This window comes from Heteronotia binoei, chromosome 2 (genome assembly GCF_032191835.1).
Source record: "Heteronotia binoei isolate CCM8104 ecotype False Entrance Well chromosome 2, APGP_CSIRO_Hbin_v1, whole genome shotgun sequence".
Classification (NCBI taxonomy): Eukaryota; Metazoa; Chordata; class Lepidosauria; order Squamata; family Gekkonidae; genus Heteronotia; species Heteronotia binoei.
The window spans coordinates 17,480,401-17,499,243 of record NC_083224.1 but is presented as its reverse complement, the minus strand read 5'-3'; the positions used below and the strand labels follow the sequence as shown (position 1 = coordinate 17,499,243).

At 43.5% G+C, this 18,843-nt stretch overlaps 1 pseudogene; it reads right to left on the bottom strand.

Annotated features, from left to right (window-relative positions):
- Positions 1-18,556, bottom strand: part of LOC132567238 (zinc finger protein 709-like) — a 31,244-nt pseudogene extending 12,688 nt beyond the window's left edge.
- Positions 18,557-18,843: the final 287 nt, after the last annotated feature.

Here is an 18,843-nt window from a genome sequence, read left to right as displayed (position 1 = left end):
GGAGGTGGTGGCGGCCACAAGTATAGCTACCTTCAAGAAGGGTTTAGATAAAAATATGGAGCACAGGTCCATCAGTGGCTATTAACCACAATGTATGTGTGTATATAAAATTTTTTGCCACTGTGTGACACAGAGTGTTGGACTTTTTTTAAAAAAAAAAATTTCAAATGACTTTATTAATGAAAATTCTGAAAATGAACATATCATAGATAAGTATAAAAGTTACATACATTAATAAAAGTAACCAATACAATAACACACATTAAACATAGAAAATAAAAGGGAAAAACCAATAGTAGGCTTACATAGTTAAATATATTAAAGTAAATTATAGCCACAAAAAATCTTTATATAATTTAGATTTGTTGTAAGAATTAATATAAAATGGATCGCTATCGATTTTTCCTAAGATAGGGAACCAGGTCGCTATGTACTTGGAATAAGCCTGGTAGGGGTCGATAGTGTCTAATGTCGCCTGGATTTTGTCCATTGCTATATGGTCCCAAATTTTCAGGAGCCAGGTATCAAGGGACAAGTTGTTAGCATTTTTCCAAGATTGGGCTACCGTTGTTTTTGCAGCTGTTAAAAGTTTGGCAATTAGAGATCTTTTCGAAGGTGACAATTTAGAATCGGGCCAATGATTAAGAAGTATCACAGTGGGGTCTTCAGGAATATGGTATCCAATAAAGTTGAAAGGTGAGAGCAGATTGAAGTCCAAAAGGGTCTTATTTTGGGGCAATCCCACCAGCAATGAATGTAGGAGGCTTTGAGACCACAGTCTCTCCAACAATCAGGGGAGTTCGAGGTGACCATATGTGAAAGTTGGGTAGGAGTAAGGTACCAACGGGCCATAAGTTTGAAGTTCTGTTGTGAAATATTTATTATGTTGGAGTGTAGAATTTCGCTAGCCCAGATAGAGTCCCATTGGTCTGGAGAAAGTATGGTCCCGCAGTCCCTATGCCAAAGGGCCGTGTAAGAGGGAAGTGAGGATTCCAATTTGGTAAGAAGGATACGATATATTCGTGAAATAAGCCCCTTTGACTGCACGTTATCTTGCAAATGGAGAATCAAATGTTCAAAATCTGTCGTTGGGCGGGAAAGTGACGATTTTAGTTGGGTGTCTTCGAGAAGATGTCTAATTTGGAAATATTGGAACCAAGGCAGTGGGGTTAGTAATTTTTGGTCTAATTTATCTTTGGGTAGAATTTGCCTAGAAGAGGAAAGGAGGTCAAAAAGGAAGACAATTGAGGAGTCTCGCCAAGTTTTAAAAGAAGAGGGGTTTTGACCGATAAACGAAGAAATGATAGAAAAACCTGGGGCAAGGTAAGAACGTTCTGAATCCCATGTAGAAAGAAGTGCCTTAAGAAATGGGTTTACAAAATGCCACAAAGGATGGTCATTTTTCTTGAGCCATAATAGTTTGTAATATTTAAGGGGAGTAAAATGGGCCTCTTCAATAAGTGCCCATGCTGGGGGAGGGCGTTGATATAAAATTTTAGTCATTTGGGAGAGAATAACAGCTTTGTAGTAGCGAGTAATGTCTGGGACCGCCAGACCTCCTTTTGCTCTAGATCTGCAAATAGTAGTTAGTTTGATTCTGGCTTTTTTGTACTTCCAAATGAAGGAAGTCAAGGTTTGTTGCCAGGAGTTTAACATCTTTTGAGGTATCACAATGGGAAGGGCCCGAAACAGATATAACAAACATGGGAAAATAAAGGATTTGACCGTTTGGATTCTTTCCATCCAGGACAGTTGCAATTTGTCCCACTGTTTCAAAGTAATAGAAATGTCTGATAAAATGGCACTATAATTTGTCTTTAATAAATTGGAGAGATTTAAAGGGATTTTTAGCCCTAAATATGGCCAGTTTTCAGTAACTCAATGGAAGGGATATTTGGTGGATATTTCTTTCTTTGAGTTAGGAAAAATGTTGATTGGGTAAAGAATAGATTTAGAATGGTTGACTTGGAGTCCAGAAAGTTTACCAAAATTGTCTAAAAGAGTGGAGATAGCGTCTAAGGATTGCAGAGGATTTGAAATATATAAAACTATGTCATCGGCAAATAAGCTAATTTTAAATGTGGAGCCTTGAACCGGCAAGCCTGGGATTTCAGGAGAAAGACGAATCAGGTTTGCGAACGGTTCAATAACCAATGCAAATAAAACCGGAGAGAGGGGACAGCCTTGGCGTGTCCCTCTCTCCAGACTGAACGCAGAGGACTGTTGACCGTTAACTTGTAAAAAGGCTGATGGGTCCAAATAAAGGGAATCAATAACCTTCATAAATTTTGGGCCAAAGCCCATATGGTATAGGACCTTGCGAAGAAAAAGTGGTTCTACGCTATCAAAGGCCTTTTCAATGTCCAGGGCTAAAATACAAGATTCAAAGTTTTGGAAGGTACAATATTGAATTAGGTTAATTGTTTGTCTCGTATTGTCTGTAATGTCACGGTTTGGTATAAATCCTGATTGATTTATATGGATGTAGGAACCAATGATTTTGTTCAGTCTAGCTGTTAAGATGGACGTAAATAACTTATAGTCGTTATTAAGTAAAGAAATAGGGCGATAAGATTTGGTATTTAAGAGGTCTTTATCTTTTTTGGGTATGAGAATTATTTTCGCCTGAGACCATGAAGAGGGCATACGACCAGTCTCCAACACTAGATTACAGATCGAAGTAAAGTGGGAAGTTAGGGACTGGCCGAATTTTTTGTAAAACTCTGAAGGCAAGCCATCCCTACCTGGTGTTTTGTTAGGCTTAGAAGATTTGATAGCGTCAAGCACCTCTATGGGGGAGATGGGAGAGTCCAAAAAGTGTTGGTGATCATGTGATAGGCGATTAAGAATGGGTTGGTTCTGTAATAGGTGATCTATTGAAGAAGGAGAAGGATTAGTTGAAGTATACAACTTTTGAAAATAATCATGGAAGACATCTTGGATTTTTTTATTAGAAGAATGCCTTTTACCAGTGTGATCCATGATGACATTAATTTGTCTCTCCCCTAGTTCTTTTCTGAGTTTCCAAGATAATAATTTTAATGAGCGAGGGTGATTGTACCAATACCTCTGTTTTAAAAAAAGAAGGTTCTTCCTGATGGTAGAGGATTCCATTAGATCTAACTTTTTCCTTTCTAACAAGAGTTTGTGGTAAATCTTTTTTGAACAGGTTTGTTTATGCTTTTGTTCTAATAATTTAATGTTATCCAATAGATGTTGGCTAAGCTCCAATTTTCTTTTTTTGTAGGCCGAATTCAAAGAAATACACTTGCCTCGCAGAACAGCCTTCATTGCATCCCAAACAATGTCGGCGAAGACCCCGCACTCAGAATTGTTTTCAAAATAAAGATTGATCTCTTGCTCAATTTGTGTGCAAAATTCTTGATTTAAAAGAAGTGACGTATTCAATGACCAATTATAACAAGGTTTATCCTAGGAGGCAGTACTTAACGTGCACTCTAACCAAGCGTGGTCAGAGAGCGTTCTGAGGCCAATATTAGTATGGGAAATTTGGTTCAATAAAGAGGGAGAAATAAGGAAATAATCTATTCTTGTAAAAATATTGTGGACAGCTGAAAAATATGTGTAATCCTTAACTCCAGGGTTGTGAATTCTCCAGATATCACATAAATTAAAATTTTGAAAAATAGTTTGCAGGGGTGCGGAGGGAACAGTTGTGGGGGGGTGCGACTTGAAAGATCTATCCCAGATAGGGTCAATTATCTGGTTAAAATCACCACCTATAATAACTGCCCCCTCCTGGAAGAGGGCAAGTCTAGATAAAGTGGACTTTATGAAGGTAAGTTGTGCTGAGTTGGGGGCGTATAGGGAAGCCAAAGTAAATAAAGAATCATTAAGCATACCCTTAACGAAAATATATCTTCCCTGAGGGTCAACTTCTTGGGCCAAAAGGACAAATCTAGTTCTCCTAGATAGTATAATAGCAACGCCACGTGACTTCGATGAGCCAGCAGCTATAAACTGTGTTTGGAACCATTTTGAACGAAGGATGTTTGAGTTTGTCTTTTTAATATGGGTTTCCTGTAAAAAAAGAAGGTCAGGTTGTAATTTTGTTAACGCAGAGGAGAGTCTTTTGGCCTTAATAACATTATTAAGGCCTCTACAATTAAGAGAGATTAATTTCAACTCAGACATAGCCATAACCAATCGTAAAGTAGTAAAAATTTAAGCTTAAGCAACATTGGGGGGCCTAATAGCCAGGCACTAAATTTCTTCAAAGCCAAATATAAAAGATATAACCAGGTAAGTAACACCCAACATTGTATTACAACAACGTGCACCTTTTGCAGAATATAAACACCACCTGTGGATGTAGAAAAAACGAAGTTCAAGGCAAAAGTATATGGAGTCAATGAAACCCTTAGGCCAACACCTACTAGAAGTAAGGACATAAGCCAATGTTCAAGGCCATAGGCATAAACCGAATACTTCAAACTTAACCTCATAAAACGTTTCTGAACGGCCAAAGGTTCTAAAGACCATTGTTTAGCAGGGGGGATCCATTTGACACATGAATCACAACTAAAAATTAGCAAAACTGGCCAAAAGTGGTTAGAACTAACAAGCTGGAGAAACCGTTCCAGCCTATGGCTTTCCCTCCTAAAGAAAAAATAGACACACAACATTAAATAAAACTCAACACTTTCTAAACTGTTCATTGTCTCAGGGTAGAGAACAATGAAATTTTGCTTAAACAGTCAAAGTACAACAAAAAAAGGAGGGCTAGAAAAAGGGACCTCCCAACTGTCCCAACCAAATGAAGTTTTAAAAGTAAAGATTTTTCCCCTCCCCCCGCTCCTTTTTAGAATGTGAAAATAGAGCTAAGGCATGATACTAACAGTGGGCTTATAGTAAAAATATGGATATACATTAGACTAGTCGACCACATGGAGTACATCTAGCGTCGTCTTCTTGGTTTAGAAAAAAATGGCTTGTTAGATGGTCGGAGTCCATTAGCCAGGTTTGGGTCAGTAGCTGAAGGCGGGTCAATGTGAAGGCGGGTAAGAAGGTCACATCCAGAAGCAAAGTCAAAGGCTGTCAGACGAAGACCCTGGTGAACCACCAAGATTTGGGTAGGAGATGACCAGCGAAAACGGATCTTGTGTTCAGCCAGTAAGTTTAAGATGGGTTTCATGTCTTTTCTGTGCTGCAAAGTCTCTGGGGAAAGGTCAGCCAGAACAAGGATCTTTTTCCCTTCGTAAAATAAGCCTTCTTCAGACCGGGCTTTTTGTAGAATTGAGGTTCTGGTCCTAGAGTCTGGAATTGTAGTCAGAATATCACGTGGAAAGTCTTTTGAGTTGGGTTGTAAAGCGCCTAAACGATAAGCAGAGTCAATAAGGGGGGCGATGCCATCTTGGAGATGGAGGGCAGAAGCCAGCCAGGACGCCATGAAGGTCTTGATCTCTTGATTTTCTTCGGCCTGCTCAGGCATCCCTCTGAATTTTAAATTTGCCGCCCTTAATTTATTGTCCAGATATAGGACCTTTTCATGAAGCCATAAATCAGAGCGTTGGAGGCTCTCCACTGCCTCCTGTGCCTTAGTAGCCATTTCAAAAGCTGCATTCGCAGTTTGAGTAACAGCTACCAATGTTTCGTTTATTTTTTTAAGTTCAGAGTGAATAGGGGCTGTTGCTTTGGAGATTTTCTCCCCAATAGTCTCTTCCAGCCGGGTCATGGCTGCTTGGAAGGACTGGAAGGTTAGTGGGGAGCTTTCTTCTGGGCTCAGGAGAGAGTCAGACGCCATTTTCCCCAGGGGAAGAGAAGGCCCAGGCGAGGGAGCGGGAACTTCAGAGCTCGCTGGGGGGAAAGTCAGTACCTGCTGAGTAGTAGAAGACGATTTTTTGGTAGCCTTAGGAGTTCCAACGCTGCGTCTGCCCATGCCTAGGTGAAATTGACGCGTTCTGTGAGAGCGGGGGGAGCGCGAAGGGACAATTTGTCGGGAGAAGCTCTTTCAGGCGTCCGCCATTACCCACGACGCCCCGCCCCCCTTCGTGTTGGACTTGATGGGCCGTTAGCCTGATCCAACATGGCTTCTCTTATGTTCTTACGTAGTTTCCCTGTTAATTTTTTATAAGTCTTTCTATCAGACAGTACTTTCTTTGGCAGCTCTCTCATAATCCTCACTACGCTGCCTTCCACCACAAAGTTCTTTTCAAAGCTTTTGGCTATAATTCTTCCCACCATGTCCCGTGTCACAAACTTTACTACTATGTCTCTTGGTAATTTATTCTTCTTGGCATAAAGGGAATTAACTCTATACACAGTCATATTGGTATTTTGATGTTTCTAAATCATCTTCCAAAAAATCCACAATAATTTTTATTATATAGTCCTTCAGCAGATCATGTTCGTTTTTAGGTACCCCTCTCAGACGTACCAGGTTTTCCATCAGTTTACAGTCCTGCAATACAGCTTTCTCTTGCACACTTTTTAAGGTGGAATCATATTCTTTTACTTTTTTCTCCACCTCATCCACTTTTTTTGCTATACCAATTCCACCAATTTTCAAAGTCCCAAGCACTTTAAAAAAAAATATTTTATTTTGCACTTCTTTTAATGGCCGCCGATGTTTTTCTATGGTTGTTCAGTCCTAGAGTAGGCTGGCTGCCTTGTAATTTGACCTTCTTCCAATGGATACTTCCTGCTTTTCTTGCCTCCAAGTCCTGTTCTCGCTGGTAGTCAAATCACACGATGGTACAAAACGTCACTTCCTGTGGAATTCTACTGACCAGCAATGCTGTGACGATGGGGGTGTTTTTCAGAAACCGCAAGTATTCAAAACATTCTTGTTTTTTTCACTTTTAAACTCTGTTCTTTAATATTAAATAGTTCCAAATTCACCCCTCCTCCTCTTCTTTATATAAGCATGCTATAGTCTTTTTGCCACCTTTTAATTATTTTTGTAAATCCTTATTTTAGTCCCAGAGTGAAAAATAAAAATCAATACCTTCTGCAGTGGCTATCCAAGTAGACACCGTCCTGATAGTAATCCAGATGTTATTTGTAGTATAGAGGTGCTGGATCCTGGTGAGTTTAAGTTAATTTAATGACTTTGGAGACCCTCTGCAGAATATATAACACACTCGTCGCCAGAGACCCTTCAAAGGAGCCCCCTCCGGAGCTCCCTTTCCGCCAAAGTAAATCTCCTCTAAGTTTCCCAAGCTTGTCTTGGACTATTCTCTGGATGAGAAAAATAGGTAGTAGGCATTAGATTGCCTTCTCTACTCCACACACAGAGGTTCCAGCTGGCTCCCTTATGAGAGGCCGTTCAGCTCTCCATTTTCCAACCCCCGGAAGTCCTACCCCCGGGCAAGAGACAGAGGTTTATTAAACCCTTCAAGAATCAGGATAGCCCTAGGCAACACAATGTCTATAATCTTGTAGCACGAAAACAAGAAAGTTAACTTCTCTATTTGATATATCAATACCTGGTATTATACAGCACCGTCTAAAAGTTTCGAAGTCCAAGGCAGAGACTTGAGCATTTTCAATGCAGCTCTTCATTCCGATGAGGCATAGTCAGGGCATGTGTCCTGTGACATGGCAGAGTCAGCAAGGCTTCTCTCTGGTCTATGGCTTCATTATCATCTCTTGCCATCTGGTGTCAGGTCATATTCCAAATCCCATGAGGGAACACGCTCCCTGAAACCCACTAAAAGATTATGACGGCGTTTTCCCCTTCCCATTTGGTGGACCTCAGGAAGAGCTAATTCTCACATTCCTGAATCCGGCCTTGAAGGATACGGATGGTGTAGGCGGGGAGGCCCCGTAACAGACACGTGTGAGTGGGAGCAGGCCCACTAGGATTCACATTCAGTTCCCTGAAAGCCTTCAGAACCCTCAGTGATTATTTGGGGCTCCTTGTTTTTCAGTATCGGGGATAAACCTGAATTTCTCAGCTCAGTCCTTTTGTAGATCTGGTCGGTTATACGTACGCCCATGCTTCTGTCTTCCTGGGTTCTAGGAGAGTCATCAAAACTCACTCACTACGAGGGATGGATCTGACATAAACATCACTTTGTCGGTGCAGGCTGTGCATATTGTAAAATATAACATGAGGTATCAGAGATATAAAGTTTATAAAGTTGATTACAGATGCTGAATGGCCATAGCAGTTCAATCACAATAGTGAGCTTGACTAGATTAGGTGTGATATGTAGAGAGATAATGTGTGTTGGAGATACCAGTATTGCTACTGAGATAGGAAACCAAGGTCTCAGTTTGGTCCAGGAGGACACAAAGAATAAATAGACATACCTCTGAAATTAGAGACCACAACATTCAAAAACTAGTGGGGGAACATTTAACTTCCGACACATTCAGTTGCTGACGTAAGATTAGCAGTTCTCTTACAAAGGAATTTAAACGGCATATTGTCAAGGTGTCCCTTGCCATGAGCACTTCCATGTTGGTTCAGATTCTTGTAACACAGAGACATTTGATGACACGTATCATAAAAACAGCAAGAATTTTGGTTGCACAACATTGGAAGCAGCAGGAAATACCGTAAAAACAAGATTTAATAGACAAGATCCTAGAGAGTGCGGAAGTGGACACACCTTCATCTTTTCTGAAGGGCAAAGATGTAAAAGATATAAAACATATCTGGAAACCTTTTTACGACTGGTTGAACGTTTCGCTCTAAATTTTTATATTATAAAAGTTGCATGGTTTTTTATCCCCACATTTGTAAAAGTTCACGTGTGAATTAGCAGATTACTTAAAGCAAACTTTTAGCCTATATATTTGATTATGTAAATAATGGAATAATATTTTGCATATTAATGGTGCAGAAAATAAGATGATTTCCCTCCCTTTCTCCCCTTTTTCTTTTCTTTTCTGTATCCCCTATTCCTTTTTATTAACAAACAATCAAATATATTGAAACGGATTCTTGTAACATTAGGCATTGTAGTTGCAGAAGCAGTCACCTAAATCGTCACGTATTGTGTCTGTGAAACTTACATGTATCCTTTTTTCATCCTGAGGTATGTGGTATGCTTGGGTCTTCAAAGTTGCTACTCTCAGAGACTATAGCTTGGCTGCAGCTGGTTCTAACTGGAACGTGAAAGGGGGGGCAGAAGGGGTGCTGCTTCATTAGTAGGAAAAGGGCACTTTTGACTCAATAAATAACAGTCTGAACCAACCAATATATCTGTCTGTACCTGGTTTACCAGTTCTATCCAGACCTAGTCTTGCCTGTAACAGCTTTGTTATATCAATAAAGATTTCTATGATTAAATCAACATAGAGCACATCATTAATGAAGACTGTGCAGCACTTGACACGCCTTAAAAAGAGAGACTGCTGAATTGCAACAGATAATGAAACGCCATGCATCCTCCAGGACTGAATTGAGACTTAGGTTTCCTGTCTCATTACCAATGCCTGCTATTGTCATTTGGCATCTGAAATCCCTCCATTTCCCCAAGATATAAGGACCAATGGACACATCTTCTAACTCTATTTGAAGTGAGCAGTGACACAAGAAAGCTCATGCTTTGCGACAAATCTTCTTAGGTGCTACTGGACTCTTGCTCCTTTCTTCTAATAAAGATTACAACCTATACTCTTAGGCTTCTTTTTTCTTACACCTGCTGAGATGGCCTTGGGTCAGCCATAGCTTTCATAGAGGCTGTCCTTGAAAGGGCAGCTGCTGTAAAAGCACTCTCAGCCCCACCTACCTCACAGGATGTTTGTTGTGTGTGGGGGGGGGGGGAGGTAGAGGAGATTGTGACCGCTCTGAGACTCTGAGATTCAGAGTATAGGGCAGGATATAAATCTAAAATCTTCTTCTTCTTCTTTGTCTGTTTAAACTGGAGAGGGAATCAAAAGTACATTCTCAACTTACAGATACAGACCTAACCAGCACACGCAATATTGCTACAGCACAACTGTGGGAGAGGTGGAAGAGAAGATTTGGATGCAGTAATTCAGAGAAAGAGAGGTGAGTTATCAAAGACTCCTAAATAAAGGAAACACTGTAAGGCTGATCATTCAGTAAGTATGTTTGTATATTAAGTAAAAAATAATATTGTTAATTGGGTTGCAGTCCAAGCTCTGCTCACGACCTGAGTTCGATCCCAGTGGAAGCTGGGTTTAGGTAATAATGATAATAATAATACTTTTTATTTATATCCCGCCCTCCCCGCAAAGCAGGCTCAGGGCGGCTCACAACATGTAAATACAATGTACAGTTACAATTTCAATTATAAAATCATCCTTAAAATCATTAAAACTTGCATAAGATTAACATTATGGTGCTATAGTTAAGTTCTTCCATAAAATTCAGTGACTAAAACGTAAAACATATCCAAGAGGACTTTTTTGGCTCGGTATTAAGTGAAGGCTATTTTAAAGAGGTGGGTCTTGCAGGCCCTGCGGAATTGGTCTAAACATCGCAGGGCCCGTACCTCCTCCGGGAGTTGGTTCCACAGTAGGGGAGCTGCTATGGAGAAGGCCCGATCCCGGGTGGTCTTCAATCTGGCCTCCCTTGGCCCAGGGATATTCAGCTGGTTCTTTCTAGCTGACCTCAGCGCTCTCTGGAGTTCATACAGGGAGGTAGCTGGCTCAAGGTTGACTCAGCCTTCCATCCTTCCGAGGTCGGTAAAATGAGTACCCGGCTTGCTGGAGGGAAAGTGTATATGACTGGGAAAGGCAATGGAAAACCACCCTGTAAAATCTGCTATGAAACCATCATGATGCAACGTCACCTCAGAGTCGGAAATGACTGGTGCTTGCACAGGGGACTACCTTTATGTTCTTTCTAAAGTTAATATCTCTGGTACCTGGCATTACACTGTAGGGCAAACATGGCCCAACAAAGTGACATTTCTGTCAGATCACTGTAAAAAAATCAGTTCAACACCCTTAGGCTAAAAAGTGACATGGTTTTTCCCCCTTTTGGGCTCTTAGATGATGTTGAAGATAACCACACTGAATGAATCTCTTTCTACTCCAAAACTTTATCCCTGTGTGGATTCTTTGATGTTTTTGAAGATTGCTCCAGTTACTAAATCTCTTCCCACACTCTGAGCATTCAAAAGGCTTCTCCCCTGTGTGGGTTCTTAGATGTCGTTGAAGATTGCTATTATGACTGAATCTTTTTCCACACTCTGAGCATTCAAAAGGCTTCTCCCCAGTGTGCGTTCTTAAATGACTTTGATGATGGTTGCGGCGGCGGAATCTCTTCCCACACTCTGAGCATTCAAAAGGCTTCTCCCCCGTGTGGGTTCTTAGATGATCTTGAAGGCTGCCATTCTGACTGAACCTCTTCCCACAGTCTGAGCATTCAAAAGGCTTCTCCCCTGTGTGGGTTCTTAGATGACGTTGAAGATCGCTATTATAACTGAATCTTTTCCCACACTCTGAGCATTCAAAAGGCTTCTCCCCAGTGTGGGTTCTTAAATGACTTTGATGATTGTTGCTGCAGCTGAATCTCTTCCCACACTCTGAGCATTCAAAAGGCTTCTCCCCTGTGTGGGTTCTTAGATGATGTTGAAGGCTGCCACTCTGACTGAACCTCTTCCCACAGTCTGCGCATTCAAAAGGCTTCGCCCCCGTGTGGGTTCTTAGATGATGTTGAAGGCTGCCACTCTGACTGAACCTCTTCCCACAGTCTGCGCATTCAAAAGGCTTCTCCCCCGTGTGGGTTCTTAGATGATGTTGAAGGCTGCCACTCTGACTGAACCTCTTCCCACAGTCTGAGCATTCAAAAGGCTTCTCCCCTGTGTGGGTTCTTAGATGACGTTGAAGAGCGCTATTACGACTGAATCTTTTACCACACTCTGAGCATTCAAAAGGCTTCTCCCCACTGTGGGTTCTTAAATGACTTTGATGATTGTTGCTGCGGCGGAATCTCTTCCCACACTCTGAGCATTCAAAAGGCTTCTCCCCCGTGTGGGTTCTTAGATGATCTTGAAGGCTGCCATTCTGACTGAACCTCTTCCCACACTGTGAGCATTCAAAAGGCTTTTCCCCTGTGTGGGTTCTTAGATGACGTTGAAGATCGCTATTCTTACTGAATCTCTTCCCACATTCTGAGCATTCAAAAGGCTTCTCCCCCGTGTGGGTTCTTAAATGACTTTGAAGATGGCCACTGTGACTGAACCTCTTCCCACAGTCTGAGCAGTTGAAAGGCTTCTCCCCCGTGTGTGTTCTCTGATGCTGTTGAAGAATGCAGCTTTGACTGAATTTCTTCCCATACATTGCGTGTTCAAAATGTTTCTCCGCTCTGTGGATCCTTTGGTGCACAAGGAGTTGCGATTTGTATCTGAAGTACTTTCCACCCCGAAAGCATTTACATGCCTTCACTATACTGTGCTTTGAAAAATGTATATTATATTGGGTTTGATCTGAGAAGTTCATTCCACACTCCATGCACTTGTAAGTTTCCTCCAACCTGTGAATTACTTCTTGCAAATCCCCCCCTTGGCAAGGAATGGATTTATTCCTCTTCTTCACCCAGTGCCTGATTTTCTGCCTCTGAGACTTGCTTTGTATCCTGATGTTTCTTCTCACATCTTCATTCTTGACATCCTCTGGTGAAACATGATGCAGTTCCTCATCCTCCTCATTCCTCTGATCACCTCCTGCTGGAATAAAGAGAGAGATCTCCTGTTAGAATCCACACAAAGAGGTCTGATGTGCTCCTGAAGTTTCACCCATGCTCCACATATTTCAGTGTCGTCCTCCTGTTTTACAGTGAAGTGTACAACTGAAGTATATACTTTAAAAGTGCATTAGGCTTCCTGCATCAGAGAAGCTTGGTTGGGACTCTTAGCCATTTTTACAGCCCCCCATCTGTGTGACTTCTTTGATTAGAAGGAAGGGCTGTTTTATGAGGGAAGCTATTTCTGTACTTCAAGTTATTATACAATCTGCACAATGACATTCATACTCTGACTGAAGGTCTTTGCAAATGCCTCACTGTCGTTTCCCTTTTCCCTGCACTGGATTCTCTGGCTCACACGTGGCCTCTGTTCCTTCTTTTGCTGACTGACCTTTCTTAATGGACTGGGGTTTCAGGGAGGACCCCTCTTTGGCAAGGAATGGGCTTATCCTTCCTCTTACCTGCGTGGCTTTCCTCTTGCCTCTGTGGTCCATCTCCAGAGTTTTCTTCAGCATCTTCATTCTTGACTATTCCCAAAGAGAGCCCCTGGAATTCCCCAGCAGTCTCCTCTACATCTGCTGAAATCAGGAAAGAGTTTCAATCAGCACCCATGCAAGAAGCCAAGCCACCAGTCAGGCACTCCTCACTCCTGGATCACCATTTCTTTTAGAAGACCTTCTTTCCTACCAAACTGAGCTGCTGTTCACACCTTATCCCTGCCAGGCCCTCTCGTAGAGCTGTTTTGATATTCTGCCCATCCCTCCTCTCCCCATATGTATTTTAAGGGGGAAGATGGCAAAGAATGACTCCCCCGCTGCTCCCATTAGACTTGCTGTGCAGCTCTTTTGACTCTCTGCTCTTGACAATGAAATACAAGAAGTTCTCATGATATCTCATCCTGCAACTGCACTGAGAGTTTCCTTCCAGTTGTGAAGAGAACCAAGAGGAGTTGGTTTCCAGCCTCCCCCAAATAAACCTTTAGTGGAAAAATTGAGGTTGGCTCTTTATGAAACACTCACTGACTAAAAGCTCCAGGATGTTTTGCAGGACACAGCTGCCTGGGGAGTGTAAGTTAGGACATTAAAGGTCAAATAAGGCCATTTAGATGGGAGGAAAAATAGAAAGGAGCGTTACTGGCATCAGAGTTGTTTATTAAAATCTTCTCTCTGGAGGGTGGTGCAGCGGCTGGGGACTAGGGCACCAGAAACTCTGGGGCCACCCCTGGGTTCACTTGGTGAGACCCTGGTAAGACGTATTTGGGACATGGGAAGGCTGAGCGGATCAGTGGGGCAGTGCCTCTCAGCCCCGCATCGGCCTCATGCCATGACACCCTCTCTGGCTTTGAAGATGGCCACAACACTGGCCTCAGCTGCCCCTGGATCACTGGGGTGGATTGCATCGCTCTACTTGGCCCTGCTGAACATCACTTTTATGGCCACCCCAAACTTCTTCAGTTTCATGCATCAAGCCAATGGCAGCAGTTTGCACCTTTAGTTCCCATGAAAGATCCTTACCCAGAAAAGCCACGCTCCCACAGCTCTCCAGCATGACTTCTCTGTAGAGGGTTTTTTGGTCCAGATCCAGCAGGCTCCACTCCGCCACGGAGAAATTCACGGCCACCTCCTCAAAGGAAAATGGAGACTGAAAGAAGAAGCAGATTCTCTCATCACGGATCATTGTTATTATTATTATTACTATTCTTTCTTTGTTTATATTCTGCCCATTACCCCATTGGGGGCTCAGAGCGGAGTACAGCAAATAGAAACAAAATCACAATAAAATCATAATAAAACCAATTACAACATTCATTAAAGTGCAGCAAGATAATTCAGCAAGATGACATGATAGCAAGGTAGTAGAGCACAAAATAGCACTACAATACAGCATCACAGTACAGTAGCGCAGTGCAGCAGTAGAGAGGAGGCCAACCGATCGATAAATAGATGCCCGCTGCCTCGTCCAAAGACCTGGCGGAACAGCTCCCTATGAAAGGCCAGCAAGCCAGGTAGGGCCCGGATGTCCATAGGGAGCTGATTCCACCAGGTCGGGGCCAGGACCGAAAAAGCCCTGGCCCTGGTAGAGCAGGGAATTGACACTCTCGACAGGGGAGTTTGTGAGGGTGCAGGATGCAGAGCTCAGCGTGCGTAAAGGCTGGGCTCTTCAGAGCCTCTCTTCCTCAGGCAGCAGGAACAAAAGCTTCCCTGTGAAAGAACTGAGGGCGCTGACTATCCCCCGTCCTCCCCCTCCCCCTACCTGGACAGGAGGCTGAGGAGGCGTTTCCACTTCTCTGCAGAGAAAAGGGCTCGATAACGTCTCTTCGCTGCCTGCAAGGGAGACAAAACGGGAAGGTGAATTTCAGCCTATAATTCCTATTTTGCTGGTTTGTCTGAATCTTCCTTACGCATCCCGATTCCCAGGGTTGTGAAACCTTGTCTTCTTTACACTCTAGAAAATTTTGTAATCAAATTCAGTAAATTGTGGGAGAGGTGAAAGACAAGTCTCAGGCAGCTATGAACCTCAGGGGGTTATGACCGCTGCTAGTACACGACATCCTCTCGCCTCCTGGGCCTTCTTCCTGAAGTCCAGACTGGCAGGAAGAAAGCAGGTGACCAGAAACTATGTGACATGACACATCCAGTCCTAAACCCATGTGGTTTCAGCACATCAGCTAAAACTCCTGGGCGCTGCCAGTATTTTCTAGAGCATCTGCTGACAGTCTGACTTAACATTCAGGTATTTTGCTGGATGAGGCATGAAAATGAAAAACAATATGGATTGCCGGTATTACAATATGTACAATGACCACAAATCCAAATCCGACACTAGGCAATATATAAAGGAACTAAAAGTCTCACGTAGATATTTTCTTAGCCCAAGTTCTCCAAACGAAGACCCAGGTGCTTTAATTTCTCTGTTTCAGTTTCTTAATATAAACCTTTCACAGTGGTTAGGCTTTCTATCAGTGATGTTCCCATTCACATCACTGCTTATCTTTATTCTATTTCTTTTTTCTTTTCTTTTTACTCCTGGACGTCAAGGAAATTCTTTATATCTATTCTGTTATTGATTAATCAATTATTAATTAATCTTCTATTCCTTATTCTGAGCTACTTAGTGGAATCACGCTATAGAGTCGGATTTGGATCTGTGTCAATAGTACACGTAGAAATGGCATCATGTCCAGCCCATGCTCCACCCGCAAAACTCACAGGTGGACCAGGCCATGGCCCGGCATCCCGAATCCAGTGTCTTCTGAGTGTTGCCACCCAGATGCCCCTGAAAAGCCTTTAAACTGGACACACAGCCCCAATTACTGGCCTCTGGCAATGGGTTTTTCTACATTTGCTGCCCCAGAACAAGGGGGGGGGGGTGTCTGTGTGTCTAAAGCTCCATCAAGTCACAGATGACTTATACTGACTCCAGTTATTCCAGGCAAGAGACATTCAGAGGTGGTGTGCCATTGCCTGCCTCTGCACAGCAACCCTGAATTTCCTTGGTGGTCTCCCAATCCTAACACTAACCAGGGCTGACCATTCTTAGCTTCTGAGATCTGATGACCTTGGGGAGTCTGGGCCATGCTGGTCAGGGGAACATGGAAGTTCCATTTATTCACCTTGGCTTTTAGCTGAACCCAGATTTGTTTTCCTTTTCTGTTTTTGAGCCACCTTGAGTCTTTCTAGCGGAAGGAAGGTGAGATATGCATATTTCTATTGATGAAAAGAAGCATCAAATTCCTTTCCATGAATCTGTATGTTCCCGCTTAAAGTGGAGCAGCCATCACGACATCCTATCCATTCTACACAGTCTTCAGAAGTATTTCCCTTTCCTCCTCTCCTGAACCCTCCGCCCAGCAACTCCATCACATGCCCCGATCCCCTCTGGGCAGGAGGCCTCCTTACCACTTGATGGGGCATCTTGGGCACGCTCCTGGGTCTGCGCCCTCTGGCCTTCCTCTGACAGAGCTCCTTCCGCCTCAGAGAAGCTTCTTTCCACCTTCACGGATCCCCCCCACATCTGGAACAACAGCAAGGGAAAAACAGAGGGGTTTCCAGTTGGCAGACTGGGGTGTATTTTATCTCCATGTCTCTTCAATCTTCATGCAGAACACATCATAAGGAAAGCTGCATTAGATGTAGATGAACGTGGAGTGAAAAAAGGCGGAAGGAACATCAACAGTTTGAAATATGGAGATGGCACCACTGTCAGGACCTGCATGTTCTTCACCAATCATCTCAGAAAGGCGTTTATTGAATAAGCAAAGACGTTACAGAAGAAGAAGATGATGATGATATTGGATTTCTATCCCGCCCTCCACTCCGAAGAGTCTCAGAGCGGCTCACAATCTCCTTTACCTTCCTCCCCCACAACAGACACCCTGTGAGGTGGGTGGGGCTGGAGAGGGCTCTCACAGCAGCTGCCCTTTCAAGGACAACCTTTGCCAGAGCTATGGCTGACCCAAGGCCATGCTAGCAGGTGCAACTGGAGGAATGGGGAATCAAACCCGGTTCTCCCAGATAAGAGTCCGCACACTTAACAACTACACCAAACACTTAACCACTACACTTAACCACTACACCAAACTGGCCCAAGGCCATGCAAGCAGGTCTTGTTGAAACTGAAGCCCACGGACCCTGCTCATAGAGCTATACATTGGGTCCGTTCGTTACATGGTTTCAAAGCTAAAGCACCAAAATCTACCAACTGCATCCCCCCAATGAGCAATCCAAGCCCCCCTAATCAAGCAGAAACGAAACCACGAGAGTCTCTGGGAACCAGATAACGCAGGTGACCTTGGAGGCCCTCTGTGACTAGTTCTCAGGGAGGAAATGGATACAGATATACTGCAAATAAAACAGGTAAGTAGTGAGAGTAAGCAATAGCAGTCAAGCAGGACTCAAAGGTTATTGCAGGTGACATACAATCATAACTGTTTTCCACACCAATTCATGGCAAGAGGCACTCTTGACAACCACATTATTGGCAGAAAGTAGTGAAGACTTGGAATATTTACTAAGGAAGGGTAAAGCAGAAAATGCTGAAGTAAGCTTACAGCGGAACAAAAGGCAAAAATAATGACTAGTGGAGGATTACAGAAATTTAAGGTTGATGAAGAAGTGTAAGGATGTGTCACTGGAGCAAGTTAATTTGTGCCACAGTATTCCCCAGTACTTTGTGTGGGTGTGAGAGTTGGACAAGGAAGAAGGCTGACAGGAAGAAAGTTGATTCTTTGTGGTGTTGGAAGAGAGAGCTTCTACAGATATCATGGACCACCAAAAAGACAAATAAATGGGTTCTAGATCAAATCAAGACTCAGCTCCCCCTAGAAGCTAAAATGACTCAAATGAGGTATTTGGTGACATTATGAAAAGACAGGAGTCACCGAGAGAGGCAAAAATTCTAAGGAAAGCTCAAGGCAGCAGGAAAAGAGGAAGGCCAAACACATGATGGACTGACTCAGTCAAGGAAGCCACAAAGGCCCTCAGTCTGCAAGACCTGAGCAAGGCTGTTAAAGAGAGGACGTTCCCAGGATTGCCACATTGGAAGTGGCTTGACCCACACAGTAATAGCTGGCAGGAGAAGCTCATTGCTTGAGTGGAGTGACTGAAAGCCCCTCACCTGCTGTGCCTGCCTCTTCTCCTCTGCCTCACTCAGGAGGAAACCTTCAGCCAGGGCCACTGCCTGGGAACTGCTCTCTGGCCCGCATCCTCTCACCCAGCCCTGCACTTCCTGCGGCAGGATGGCCAGGAACTGCTCCAGGATCACCAGGTCCACCATCTCCTTCTTGGTGCGCCTCTCTGGCTCCAGCCAGTCCTTACAAAGTCCATGGAGCCGGCTGCAAACCTCTCGGGGCCCATCGGCCTCCTGGTAACTGAACTGCCGGAAGCATCGGCTGCGTTCATCTGTGGTCACAGGGTCCTGAACCATGATCTCTCTCCCCCAAAATTCAGCACCACTCCCTGCTTGGAGGGGATGGAGACCTTTCCTTGATATTTTCCCAATTCCAAGCCCTTCGGGGTCCTTCTCTTCCATCTCCTTCCCCTTTCTCTTGGGTTGCCTCTGACTCCGGAAAGACACTCTCATTCACTTGGCTGTGAAAAGGCAGAGGGAAAGATCTCAGAAAGGCAGGAAGAAAAGAAAACAGAGTTACATCACTGTTCCTGGTGAAGAATCACCTAAGGATTACCCCAGTGCATCAGAAGGAGAGTCCTTGT